Source organism: Pristis pectinata, chromosome 45, assembly GCF_009764475.1.
Source record: "Pristis pectinata isolate sPriPec2 chromosome 45, sPriPec2.1.pri, whole genome shotgun sequence".
Classification (NCBI taxonomy): domain Eukaryota; kingdom Metazoa; phylum Chordata; class Chondrichthyes; order Rhinopristiformes; family Pristidae; genus Pristis; species Pristis pectinata.
The window spans coordinates 2,497,175-2,504,406 of record NC_067448.1 but is presented as its reverse complement, the minus strand read 5'-3'; positions in this window follow the sequence as shown (position 1 = coordinate 2,504,406).

The following is a 7,232-nucleotide window of genomic DNA, read 5'->3' as shown; positions in this document are numbered from 1 at the left end:
CATTAGGTCACTGTCAGTAAGTGCACGATTGGACAAAGATTTACTGCAAGACCGGACACAGCCAGTAACACTTCCCGGATTGGAGTGTATTAGCTATGAGCTGAGATTGAACAAGCTTGGATTGTTTTGTCAGGGGCGACCTGATAGAAGTATGAAAGACCATGAGCGGACTAGGCAGGATATATGGTCAGAATCATTTTCCAGTATGCAATTGTCAAATACTTGAGGACAGATTTTTAAGGTGAGCGGGAGGATGTTAAAAGAAGATTTACGTAGCAAGTTTTCTTTTTCACAGAAAGAGGTCGGTGCCGGGGAGGTAGTGGAAACAGATACTGTAGCAACTTTTAAACGGCACTTAGACACACGAACAGGCAGAGAATTGGGGGATATAAGCCACGTGTAGTGGCTTACGTAGGCAGACGTGTTGTTTATATTGGTACCGTGGCCAATTAATATCATGGATATCACTGCCATCGGAGGTCCAAGGGCCTGTTCATGTGCTGTACTGTTCTATGCCCCACAATGTTGACATTGACAGGAATGTCCGTCTCCTGACCGGTCTCTTCAGCAAGGCTTGGGGTTCTCGGATTTCCGTATCTCCTGGACTAGGAGGCACATCAGGAAGGCTGGCTGTCGCCGTCTGTTCATTTCTTCTCGCTGATGAACTACGAGGCCATCGAAGTATCCGGAAAAAGTTCCTCATGTCTGTTAAGTCGCTAACTGCGGGGGGAAAAAACTCCGATTTGCAGCAGAACAATGTATAGAAGTTAATTAAAGCAGACGTCCAATGGAGGTGCCGCATGCACGGGGGCAACCAACACCGGACACGTGATGTGCTGGTGGTTGAACGGACACCTCTTCCGTTTGGAAATCAGGCACGTCTGAGGTAGCGGGATGTGGGGGAAACGAGGGAGTTAAAGGCTTGTCTTTGGACCGGGTGCGCGGTTAATTGAGTGCAGTGAAGGTCTGACAAGGGACGGAGGTGTGGGGATAATTTATTGTCGGGTGACAGTGAAGGCCGTGCAGGACAACGTGCAGATAACTTGGGCACAGAAGGACATTGTATATGAGGGTAACCTGGGGGTCTCTCAGTTCAGACGCTCCTGAGGAAACAATCAAATTTGTCAAACCTTTACTCATAGCTAATATTCTCCAAACCAGGCAACATCTTGGCGAACCTCTTCTGAAGCGTCACCAAAACCTCCACATCCTTCCCGTAATGCGGTGACCAGAACTGCACATACTACTCCAAATGCGGGCTAAACAAAGTTTCATTCAGCTCAACATGACTTCGCGGCATTGATATTCATCACCCCGATCGATGAAGGCAAGCATGCCGTACGCTTTCTTTACCATCCTGTCCACTTGGTTTTGCCACATTCAGGGAGCTGTGGACTTGCACCCCAAGATCCCTCTGTACATCAATGCTCCTGAGGATTCTGGAGTTTACTGGCTTCTTTCCCCTCACATTTGTCCGCCCAAAGTGAAACACCTCGCATTTATTTTTCCAACGAATCTGGAACTAATTCCTGGGTTCATTGTCAGTGGAAAGACTGACGGTACCACGATTAATCTTTCCCCATTGCACGTACATTTTCGTTTGTTTATTTCATTACAGCCAATCAGCTGTCTTGATTCCTTTGCATGTAACAGATTTTCACCTGCAAGTTGTTATTCTGTGAGATTCAGAGCTCTGTGCCTGTGTGCAAGCGGCTGCCTGTCCACAGGACGGATTCCAACACAGACACGCTCCTCAGAACAGGGGGAGGTCTTTCTGCTGAAGATCACCAATTATACTGAAACAAACAATCCGGACACTACGCTGTTCACTGCGTGTTACAATTGGATACGACCCCATTGGGTTCGCCAGGAACCAAGTCACAAAGCGAGTCAATCGGGAATTCAAATTCCCGCATCAACGAAAAGGTTTCCGAATTAGAATGGGTTAAAACCTCAGGGTTCGGGATGCTGATCCGTGTCGCATGACCAACCTTAAAACGTGCTGGTGGGAGACAGAATGTTGCGGGGGAAGGGGGCACGGAGCGGGCTGAACAGTGAATTCCCGGGAGGGGTAAAATGAGTTTTGGGTCCCGTTTCCAGCCCAGTCTCACAGACTGGCTGGATCGGTGGCGGTGGAGAGCGGGTCAGACAACGGGGTGAAGGGTAGGTGGGGGAAATGGGTCAACGAGTAAAAACAGGGAAATGAATCTTATGGGGTTAGGAAACCCTACCTTAAGCCGCAGGACGTTTCTGCTTTTATTTCTGTTTGTCTAATAAGCCGAATCCTTTTCCCTTCGTGGCTTTGTTTAACTCTCGCAAGTTACAAGCTGCCCATTTGATCCGCTCCTTATTCTGGGAGGTTCTGAGCCCCTACTGTGTGTGAAGGGTACTGCCAGGTGTAGAACGATTTTCAGCACAAACATTCCTCAACTGCCCCAGGACAGGGAGAAGTCTCTCTGATGAAAACAAATCAAATGGGATTGATAAATTGCCACGCCTTCAACTGTGAACAAGTATGCCTAAAAACGTCTGTTTAAAAACTCTTTTGGCCTGGAAGCTTTCCAAACCGGTCAAATACGTTGTTGCCTTTCCACCCGGGGCATAATTTGCTTCATGTCTCTTAGCCCCCTTGGCTACTCTTGAACTCTGTGTGTGTATGTGTGTGTGTGCGTGCGTGCGTGCGTGTGTGTGTGTGTGCGTGTGTGTGTGTGTTTGTGAGTGAGAGAGAGACTGAGACTGCATTCCCATCAGCTCCTAGTGATGTTCCCTCCACCACACCTCCCCCCCCCCCAAAAGGCACCCCCCCTCCTCGCCCCTCGCCGCTGCAATCTGCTTAGTTAAAGCGCAGTTTGGGGCAGGCAGGTCAGTCTCATTAAATGTATGGTTAAATGGACAGAGTTAATAACTGTTACAATACTTATGCTAAATCAGACGCAGACAAACAACTTTCCAAAGTAGAGATACCCAGTACAAAGTGACGGCTGGGGAGGATGGAGATTAACTTTTAGATGGGCTGCTTTAGCGTCATATCAGGAAACTCTGCCTCTTCAAAACTAATCAGTAGAAGTTATATTTCGCCAAAAACAAGCAAAAGATAATACTCAACAATGAGTGTCCACTTTGTGAGGTTTTTCCTCTCTTTCCCTTCTCTCTCTCTCTCACTCGCACACACACACTCACAGTCACACACATACACAAACACACGTACACACAAATACACAGATACACACACACACTCTCTCTTCCCTCTCTCTCACTCACTCGCTCTCAGTCTCAACTCTTTTTCACCCTCGCTCTCACTTTAACTCCCTCAACCTCTACCGTGTTGCCAGCGTCATGGAAGCGTTGTTTATTAACTGCCCGCACCCAAAACTACTATGTGAAGGGTGACGGTCCACCGTCACTGAACTAAACGAGAATGTTTTTTTCGTACCGTGTTGAACATTGAGGCAGGCCAGAACAAAGCAGTCTCTGGCACTGTGCCAGAGCAGCGTTCTTTGCTGTGCAAGTCCCAACGTTTCTCCTGCGCCACAGGGAGAAGACAAGAGGTCACAAGAATAATTGAGTTGTCAGAACAGGGGATTTTAACTTTCCTGTCATAGGCTGGGACTGCCGCTTCGCTTCGCCCCCTCTCCCTCTTCACCCTCTCTCTCTCCCCGGCCCACTCTTCCCTCGCTCTACCCTTCTTTCCCCCTCTTCACACTCACCCCCCCCAACTTTCACCACCGTTGTCAGTGCCTCACTTGCTCTCTGATCTCTGATGATTTGAGATGAAAACGTGACCTCCGCTCAACTTGTGGGGATCGGAGCTGAGGCTCCCAGATCCGATGTTCAGACCCTTCCCCGGTTCCCCCTCTGCCCTGCTTCCCCATCTTCCCCTCACCTCCCGAACGCTCCGCCTTTCCCCCTCAACCCCTCCTCGCTCTTCCCTTCTCCCACTCCCTTACTCATTTTACCCATCTTCCCCTCCTCCCCTCCTCTCCCCGTCTCCCTCAACCCTCCCCTTCCCCTTCTTCACCCCCTCTCCGCACCTCCCCTTTATCCCATTTCCTTCCTCTCTCTCCCCCTCTCTTCCCCTCTTCCCCCTCTTCCCTCTCTGCCCCCTCTTTCCCCACTCTCTTACCCTCTCATCCCTCTCACCTACTTCTCTGCCCCCTCCTTTCCCCTTCCCTTTATTCCAACTCTTTTCCCTCTCCTCCCCATCCCTCTGCCTCCTACCCTGCTACTCCTCTCTCTTCACCCCTTCTTCCCCTCTTCTCCCCTCCTCTTTCTCTCCTTCGTTCTCTTCGCTCCCCCTCTCTGGGACTCCCCCCCCCCCCCATTTTATCCAACATTGACTTGGGATTAGTTTACTATTGTCACATGTAACGAAATACAGCAAAGAACTAATACTTGCAAGCCATGAGCACAGATCATTTCAAAACATACGTCCTCTGAGGTAGTAAAAGGGAAAAGCAACAACAGAATGCAGACTATTGTGTTACAGTCACAGTGCCGATAGATAATAAGGAGCAAGGGCCATGACGAGGTAGGTTGGGAGAGCAAGAGTCCATTTTATCGTACAAGGGGTCCGTTGAAGAATCTTATAACAGCGGGATACAAGCTATCCTTGAGCCTGGTGGCACATGTTTTCAAGTTTTTATATCGTTTTCCCGATGGGCGGGGGGAGAAGGGAGAATGTCCGGGATGGTCGAGTTCTTTTATTATGTTCGCTACTTTACCGAGGCAAGAAGTGCAGACAGAGTCAATGGAGGGGAGGCTTGTTTTCGTGATGTGCTGGGCTGTGTCCACAACGTTCTGCAGTTTTTTGCAGTCACGGGCAGAGAATTCTCCATACCAAGCCGTGATGCATCCGGATAGGATGTTTTCTGTGGTGCATCTGTAAAAATTGGTGAGGGTCAACGAAGACATGCCGAATTTCCTCTGCCTTCTGAGGAAGTTGAGGCGCTGGTAAACTTTCTTGGCCGTGGCATTTTCGTGGTTTGACCAGGACAGGCTATTGGTGATGTTTACACCCAGGAACCTGAAGATCTCAACTTGTTAACAGGAGGTAGAACGTGGCGGAGGAGGGTGGTTTCTGCGGCGCCCATTGCTGGGAACTCGTTCTTTGCTGTCATATATTAATGATTTGGAAATAATTCAGGGAAATTGTTAAAAAGTTTGTAGATGACACAAGAAATAATTTCCCTAGAATGAACAATCGCCTCTGATACAGGACGATGTTGATCAGTTGTTAATGAAGGCAGAGCAGCACAGATGGACCGTGATCCCGATCTGTGCCAAATGGTGAACTGTGAACGGACGAATACGGAAATGGCGCACACATCAGTGGTAGGATCCTGGGCAGTATGGAGGAACAAAGGGACCCCGCAGCTTCATGATCTCTGAAGGTGAGAGCATGATAAGGTGGTGAGGCAGGTACACAGGACACGTATCCCAATTGGCTGCGGGAACATAGAAACAAGAGCGGGGAAGTCATGGTCCAGCTTTATAAAACGGTGGTTGGGCGGTATCTGGAGTACTGAGTACAGTCCTGGTCGCCACTCCATGGGAAGTACAGGACTACACTGTGGAGGGTGCAGAGAGCGTTGCATGGGACGGAGGGTTTCAGCTGTGGGGAGCGACGCGACAGGCTGGATGTATTTTTCTGCTGAGAGCAGCGGGCTGAAAGGGTACCTGCTCGAGGTGTCAGGATTTATGTGGGACAGGGGCAGAGCATATAGTAGGATACTTCCATCCATAGCAGAGGTTCAGTGTAAGGGTGAAGAGGTTTAAAGGCGGTCTGGGAATGTTTTTTGCATAATCTAGGGATGGGTGAAATCGGTAATGCACTGCCTGCCTAGGCAGTGGGAGTAGCGATCCCCATAACGTGTGAGAAGTATCGAGACAAGCACTTGCAATGCCAAGGCAGAGAAGGCGACAGACCGTGGGCGGTTGAAAGGGATGAGCACAGATGTGCACCTGAATGTCGATGTGGACAGGGTGGACCGAAGGGCCCGTTTCTGTATCGTGTGACTCTGTGACTTTGTGACAAAGACCAACAAATGAAAGTAAAGGAAAGGCGAGGCCGACGAGGTACCAGAGAGGAGATGGTGTTGTGGGGGTCGAGGGATTGCCCGCTGCACCAGAGGTTCACCTGACTCCTGTCTTCACCAGGGGAGGCGCACCTCAAATAATCAAGGGCCAGTTTGCAAAGCCCGTGCAAATAGACAGGACATACTTGATCTCATCCACTCTCTGTTTACCTTAAAAGCCTTTTTTTTTGCTGTAATCAGATGTTTCCCAGTGCCGGATGAATGCGGTGCATTTCACATAGGGATGCCCGGTCCTTACCCCTTGCCCCTGGTCCACAGTCAGAATCCTGGGCTGTTTTCCGTCCTGGTCCATCAACACCTCCAAGGATTGGACATTGGCATCTGAAATTGGAACAGTTACCCACTCATTCCATCATTTTCCTCCAGTAACATCCACCGTGTTACTGTTGATCCACTTGAATATATATTTTTTCAGAAACCAATAAAGACAAGAACTTACAAGATAAGAGCAGGAGTAGGCCTCCCGACCTCTCCGTCCTACCCTGTCGGTCGATGGCGGATCTTCCCCCGTTTTCAGCTTCGTTTCCCTGCCAGTTGCCCATTCCTGATTTTTAAATATGTTCCGAGCGCTTCTTCGGAAGTTCCTCTCCTTTGAAAGGAAGTTCCAACGTGGCTGAGTTTAAATGGCCGCCCACTTGTCCTGTAACTGTGACATCTGTTCCAAATTCTCTCGTAATTGGAAACATCTTGACGTTTACCCTGGGACGCCCCACAGGATTTGGATGTGTCAGTAAGATTTCCCCTCATTCCTCTGAACGCCAAGGAAAATAGATGTAAGTTCTTTAACTCCTCTTAACGAACAACCGTCTTGTTCCCTGAATTAGTGCAGTGAATCTATTCTCGACTGCCTCAAATGCCGGTATGTCAGCTATTATAAGTAAGGGGACGAAAACCGTGCACAGTGTTCCAGGTCGGTCTCCACCAATACAGTGTACAATTATAACAATACTTGATGTTTCTAACCAACGACCCTCTTGCAATGAAGACCCACATATCATTTGACTCCCTAACAAATTCCTGCCACTGCGTGCACAAGGCTAATGGAATATACAGTACTGACAGGGAATGGATAACGCTGTCACTGTGTCGAGCATCCAGAGTATCGTATCCGGTTCCCCAAGGACGGACTGAACGCGC